Source organism: Zonotrichia albicollis, chromosome W (assembly GCF_047830755.1).
Source record: "Zonotrichia albicollis isolate bZonAlb1 chromosome W, bZonAlb1.hap1, whole genome shotgun sequence".
Lineage (NCBI taxonomy): Eukaryota > Metazoa > Chordata > Aves > Passeriformes > Passerellidae > Zonotrichia > Zonotrichia albicollis.
In genome coordinates this window covers 17,502,267-17,509,382 of record NC_133859.1, presented here as the reverse complement: position 1 = coordinate 17,509,382, position 7,116 = coordinate 17,502,267, and the positions used below count along the sequence as shown (strand labels likewise).

At 44.7% G+C, this 7,116-nt stretch overlaps 1 long non-coding RNA gene across 2 annotated transcripts in view; it reads right to left on the bottom strand.

The window, feature by feature from the left end:
- Positions 1-417: 417 nt before the first annotated feature.
- The window catches only part of LOC141726951 (uncharacterized), a 42,362-nt gene continuing 35,663 nt past the window's right edge, over positions 418-7,116 (bottom strand). The window contains exons 3-4 of one of the 2 annotated variants that reach the window (XR_012577908.1): positions 5,188-6,299; positions 418-574 (exon numbers count right to left, since the gene is read on the bottom strand). This is a non-coding gene — a long non-coding RNA (uncharacterized LOC141726951). Of the gene's footprint in view, positions 575-630; positions 6,300-7,116 lie in introns of those variants that run through there. The other variant, XR_012577907.1, reaches the window with a different exon arrangement.

The following is a 7,116-nucleotide window of genomic DNA, read 5'->3' as shown; positions in this document are numbered from 1 at the left end:
TAATATTAACACACACCTCCATCCTAAAGTTACCTGCCCATTACAGGCTGAACCTGTCTTCTCCTCCATAGGGATGCTTGCTGGGTAAGAACCATACTCTGTGTGTGGTGAATACTTTTACTGGGGATTAGAGCTTGTCTGTGTATTACTTTGAATACATTTTTTCAGTCAGATACTATCACTGGCAATCCTCAAACCTTAAACTGTCACAATTTAATGTTAATAAAAAGTGTTATTCCATGAACTGCTAGTATGAGTCCTTCATGGGCACTTGCAGTCACTGGCAGTGGGTAACTGTCCTGGTTTAGGACAAATTAGGGGGAAATCTCCAAAAGGGAGCCCCCCAAAACAAAACAAACCTCCAACCACCCCTCCCCCAACACCGGGTTCGGGAAGGAATTCCTCAGAGGAGCAAAGTGGAAAACAAAACCTATTTATTTACAAGTAACAAAAAGAACACTCCCCAACACAAGAAAAGAAAAGGGACCAGACTGTGTTGTGAGGGCGCCGAGCTTCTGTCGCAGGCTTCGGGTGTCCTGGAGCTCTCAGGTCAGGTCCGGAGCCGGTCCAGTATCTTCAGGGGAGGGTAAGAAAGAGAGAACAAAAGAAAAGGAAAAAAAACAGCGCAAAAAAAAAAGCAGAAAGCAAGCAAGCAAGCAAGCAAGCAGCTAGTCAAGCCAAGCAGCCAAAGCCAAAAGCAAAAGTGCCTGGGCACACCCCCCCCCCCCCATCTTCCCCATCCGGCCGCAGCAAGACGGCCGGGGGCGGGGGGAAAGGGCACAGCTGCCAGACACAACACACGATATTGGGATAAAGGCTGAAGGCTGTCACCCCACGACAGTAACATAGTCAAATAGTCAAATAAAGAGGAAGACCCACTGAGGGGTCATTAAGTGGGAAGACCTGCTTAGAGGTCTCCCTTACGCTGTTGGTGTTTCTCCCTGAATAAGTCTGTCAAAGCACCCTCTAATCCAGCAGGACTTCTCAGTGAAGGCTCCCCACAATAGGATGCTGACAGACTGGTCAGGCACAAGGGTCTTGGCTTTCCTAGGGCACTGACAGACAAATCAAACATTGAGGGTCAAGGAAATCTCTCCCCCCCCTTTTCACATGACACTTATGTAGATCTGTTCTTTGAATTGAGAAACAATCAGGATTTGAGAAAGAGGTGTGATTTGACAGCGAGGGAACCAAAGGGTTCTATGGTGTTTGTTTTGGAGAAGGACAATAGGCGGACATCTCCTGGACATGGTTGTTTGTCATGTTATATTGGAATAAGAATCCCAATATAACCAGTTAGATGGTGCCTGGGCCAGTTCTGACCCTCGCTGCTGGGCCAAAGGCAGCACTGTGGTGTTTTACCCCAGAGATACCTTGGCGGAGAGTGCAGCGGGGCACAAGACGTAAGTCCAGGCTTGTCAGGACTCCGTTTACCTCAGGAGAGAGCTTCTGGCGATGGTGAAGAGAAGGAAGGAGTGGATTCTGCTGGAAGGTTATATCCAGATGTTTATTCCATGGGTGCAGAGGTCTACACCGGGACAATTCTTCCAACAGAATCAGGCCACATGGTCTCATTAACATTTTAAGCTCAGGGCAGGGGAAGGGGAGGGGACAGGTGAGCCACCAACCAGGTGAAGGGGCAGGGTCTCAAGGGACTAGGGACACCTATCACACGACGCCTTGCTGGTATGTTAGCCTGATTGACAGGGCACACTCAGCGAGGGGCGAGGGGGAAGGGAGAAGGTAAAACAGGACATTGCAACACACCGCAACAATGTAATACTGGGAAGTGATGCATGAAGCATGGTTGTGCAGAGGAAGAAATTGAACTGTTGGTAGCCCCTGGAAAGAGTGAGACAGGAGTTGAGGCTGCAGCTCTGCAGCTGAGGAGTTTCCTCCAGCTCCAGGTGAAGGAGGCTTAAGTGGTCTAGCTGACAAAAGAGTGGAAGAAAGGATTTCAGGTTTGGAAACCGATGAAGGGTTTAGTCCGATGGCAGGGAGAACATGTAAAGGAAGAGAGAGAAGGAATGAGGAAAAAGGGGTGATCCAAACCCCTCTCCAGCAGACAGCAGAGACAGAATGACCGATTACAGTTACAGTACCTTTCTCAGTGACAGTTTCTAGATCTTGGAAAGAATTGGCAGGAACATATAGGGAAGATCCTGAGAAGGTGGCTAAAATCTTTGAAACCATCATCGGGACTCAGGATCTGGACAGGAATGACATACCGGTAGTTTTAGATACACTGCTAACTCAGTGTGAAAGAATTATGGTAATAGAAAAAGTGAGGGAAGAGGCTGAGAGAGTGCATGCTCAGAATGTTCAGCAGGGAATGGTGGATCGGCATTTCCCTCTTGCAGATCCCTGGTGGGATTCTAAAAACCTGGGTCAAAGAGAATTATTGATTCAATATCAAAGATTAGTTATATTTGGGATGAAACATGCTATTCCAAAAGCTACATGTCAGTCATATCAAGTGGTCTAAGGAAAAGATGAATTCACTTCTGATTTTCACCAGTAACTCATGTATGTGGCCAGAAAGTACTCTAACTTGGACGCAGAAAGGGAGGGAAATGCATTACAGTTAGCAGCATTATTCGTGGGACAATCATCTCCAGATATTAGAAAGAAACTTCAGAGACTGGAGTGGGATGATTCTAGGAACATACAGAGATTTGGAAACTGCCTGGATAGTATATAACAACTGAGAGAATGTCAAAGAAAGCAGGGATAGGAAATTCATAGCAGCTTTAATGAGCATGAAGGCCGGGGGGGGGTGGGGGGGTGGGGAGGATGCAGAATAAAGGATCAAAGGAAGCCAGAGGGGGGTGGCTCTCATAGTTGGCCTCTAGACAGAAATCGGTGTGCAAGATGTAAAAAAGAAGTTCCGGATGACTGGAAGCTGACCAATGTGATACTCATTCACAAAAAAGATGCAAAGGAGGATCCTGGTAATTATAGACCAGTCAGCCTGACCTCAGTACCTGGCAAAATAATGGAAGAGTTTATATTAAGTGCCATCACACAGAATTTACAGGATGGCCAGGGTATCAGACCCAGTCAGCATGGGTTTAGGAGGGGTAGGTCATGTTTAACCAACCTGGTCACCTTTTATGACCAGGTAACCTGCCTAGTGGATGCAGGGAAGGCTGTAGATGTTGTTTATTTGGATTTCAGCAAGGCCTTTGACAGTCTCCCACAGCATACTCCTAGGCAAGCTGGCAGCCCGTGGCTTGGACAGGAGCACTCTTTGCTGGGTTAGGAACTGGCTGCATGGCCGGGCCCAGAGAGTGATGGTGAATGGTGCTGCATCCAGCTGGCGGCCAGTCACCAGTGGTGTCCCTCAGGGGTCTGTGCTGGGGTCAGTTCTGTTTAATATTTTTATTGATGACATGGATGAGGGTTTAGAGTCTTTCATTAGCAAATTTGCAGATGACACTAAGCTGGGAACGTGTGTTGATCTGTTAGAGGGACAGAGGGCTTTGCAGAGGGACTTGGAACGGTTGGATGGATGGGCAGAATCTAATGGGATGAAGTTCAATAAGTCCGAGTGCCGAGTCCTGCACTTTGGCCACAATAACCCCCTGCAATGATATAAGCTAGGAACGGTGTGGCTGGACAGTGCTCAGGTGGAAAGGGACCTGGGGGTGCTGGTTGACAGTCGGCTGAACATGAGCCAGCAGTGTGCCCAGGTGGCCAAGAAGCCAAGAAGGCCAATGGCATCCTGGCCAGTATCAGGAATGGTGTGGCCAGCAGGAGCAGGGAGGTCATTCTTTCCCTATACTTGGCACTGGTGAGGCCACACCTTGAGTATTGCGTCCAGTTCTGGGCCCCTCAGTTTAGAAGGGACGTTGGGATGCTTGCCCGAGTCCAAAGGAGAGCAACGAGGCTGGTGAGGGACTTGGAACACAAGCCATATGAAGAACGACTGAGGGAGCTGGGGTTATTCAGCCTGGAGAAAAGGAGACTCAGAGGTGACCTTATCACTCTCTTCAACTTCCTGAAGGGTGACTGTAGTGAGCTGGGGGTCGGTCTCTTTCTCCGGGCAACAACAGATAGAACAAGAGGACACAGTCTCAAGTAGCGCCAAGGGAGATACAGGCTAGAATTAAGGAGGAAGTTTTTCACAGAAAGAGTGGTCAAATACTGGAATCATCTACCCAGGGAGGTGGTAGAGTCACCATCCCTCGATGTGTTTAAAACAAGACTGGATGTGGCACTTGGTGCCATGATCTAGTTGAGGTATTAGAACATGGGTTGGAATCGATGATCTTAAAGGTCTCCTCCAACCTAGAAATTCTGTGATTTGAAGTGTGACTACCCATGAAGAAATAGGCACACCCCTGATCAGGTTGCAAGGTTTTTAATATTAGATAAAGCTTGAAGAGACTGGGGGGAATCATCCCCAGCTGAACCCCTGGTTACCCTGATGCTGGAGAACGAACAGGTGGATTTTCTGGTGGATGCAGGGACAAATCATTCTGTTCTAAATATATGTAAGGGAGCTTTTAGCCAAGATACTGTAAATGTTGTTGGTACCATTGGGGAGAGTGAAAATCTACCATTTTTCCAATCTTTAAAATTCAAGATAGGTAAGCAGTGGTTAACACATCAATTTCTATATATGTCTGAATGCCTAATGCTTTTCTTAGGGGGAGATATTTTAAGTAGATTAAATGCAACAACAATATTTGAAAATGGACAAATACAAGTATGTATTTGTGAAAGTAAAGCTCTGGAGATGCAGGTTTTTATGTTGTTGCAGCAACCAAATGCAACAGAGGGAATCCCAGAGAAGCTGGAAAACACCATCACTCCATTGGTGTGAGATGGCAGAATTATGGGGAAATCAAAAGCAGCAGAACCAGTAAGAACACAGTTGAAACCTAATGCCAGATTTGTAAGGCAGAAACAATATCCTTTGAAATTAGAAGCTAGAAAAGGGTTAGAAGAATTAATTGCTAAATTTGTGCAACATGGGTTACCAAGGAAATCTGAGTCAGAATATAATACTCCTATCCTACCGGTAAAGAAGCCACATACTAATGAATATAGGCCAGGGCAAGATCTCAGTGCTATTAATAAAATAGTGCAAGATATACACCCCATGGTAGCAAATCCTTATACACTTTTAACTACAATTAAGGAAACTGATGAGTGGTTCACTGTTTTGGATATTAAGGATACTTTTCTGCATACCCCTTGAAAGTGAGCTTCTTCTAGAGGAGTGTCCTGTAGGTCATCTAGACTGGAGTACACCTGTTCAGTGGTCTGCAAACAATCATGGACTGTTGTATTCATATTGTTGTTATCATATTTCTAGAGTCCCATACCTTCTGAGTGGTTTTCTCACAAGCATCTCTTCACAGTAGTGTTGCTCCTGCTTCTTCATCAGGGCTCCTCCAAGACTCTCCCTGACCAGCCAACCCACCCCCTTTTATCCCAGTTATCTTCATTAGCCACAGCTGCCACCCAATTAAGGACATCACAGCTGCAGCCCATTTAGAGCAACTAGGATCGGGGAAAGTCCACTTATGCAATACATATATTTTACTAGGACTCCTACTATAATGGACCAGTTCCCCTTTTTCCTGGGTCTGCTGTTAAGAACACTGCTGGATTCAGAAAAGCAGTTACTTTTAACTCCACATCATCTTGTTCTAAGAATATTGCCTGGTATATTAACATCATCTTGGTGATAAAGATGTCCTCCTTTTTGTTCCAGCACCACTGTAACTGTATGGGGCACAAAAACAGTCAATTGCTTTCTCAGAGGTAATTTTCTTGCTTCCTGGATTAGGAGAACTGTTGCAACTACTGCCCTAAGGCAAAACAAACAGTTCAAAAGGTTTATAAGTCCAGTAGTCCCAATGCAGGAGTGTTATAGATGGGTAATGTGATGGTTGGCTTTTGCAATTAAGGGATGAATATTATGTGTATTTTAAGAGAAGTTTTATTGATGTATAATTATGTTATTGTGATTTGTTCTCCCCGTAGTCCCCTTTCCCCTCCCCCTTGTATGGTTGCCACCAAATGGCCTTGGCAGTCAGGACATTTGGGAGGAGGGCAGGCTTGTTACTAGGAGGCGTGACATGTCAACACCTGACCTCCAATCAAGTTGCAAGAAAGTAGCCTCCACCAACAGACAGCGAAGAAAAGTTGACTGGCAGACTTTGTGAGGGGTTAGGGTTACCTGATGGAACACCAGGGGGTATAAAAGGCAGAGCAGCCCTTTTGTGCATGACCATGTGATGGTTTAGTTCCTCGCTTCCAGCGCTGCTCTTTCTCCTTATTCAGTCCTGTGAAAAAAGCAAATCACTTGTTTTTAGAATTTTAAAAGTTTAATAGTAATAAAATGGTTTTAAAAATTGTAATATCATTAGAGTAATAAAAATTTGAACAATTGGGATTAGGACAATATGAGACAAAAACAAAGAGTTACGGACAGTCCGGGTACCTCTTTCTGGGCAAAATAAGCGCAAAAAAGGACACACATTAACAGAGGATTAACCCTTAAAAACAATAGCCTGTTGCATATTCATACATCTCAGACATGATGCATAACTACCATTCAAACACCGGAGTTTGTCTGGTCCGTATCAACTTCTTCCTCTGAATCCTGATGGCGTCTTCAGGACTGAGCGAGGCAGGAAGAAGTTAGTTTCTTCTAATAAGGGAGCAATAAATTCTTTTTCTCTGAAAGATTTAGGTGTCCTGGGGCTGCTGTCTCAGTGCCAGTACCTCATTCTTCTCTTTAAAAAAGTATCCCACATACATAGTTTCTATTTTAACTCCAAAAGCTCAATTTTAACTACAAAACTACATTTACCATACTATTAAAATGTTAATACGGCACTACTAATCAATACAACATAATACATATAGTAAATATCTGTGTAGAGCCATATAATATGCACTTTTCACATTGACTTTGATGTTTTAATGTTTTTTTACATGTTTGCATCATGTTCTTTTCTCTCACTCGAGGGAGGATTGAAGTACTGAAAGGGTTAATATTATGTTTGAGGTTTATTTGATTTGTTGGTAACTTCTGGTGGGGAGCTGTGCCTGGGTTGTGTTAGGATCAGTCTCATAGTTGGTTTTTGGTTTTTTGTA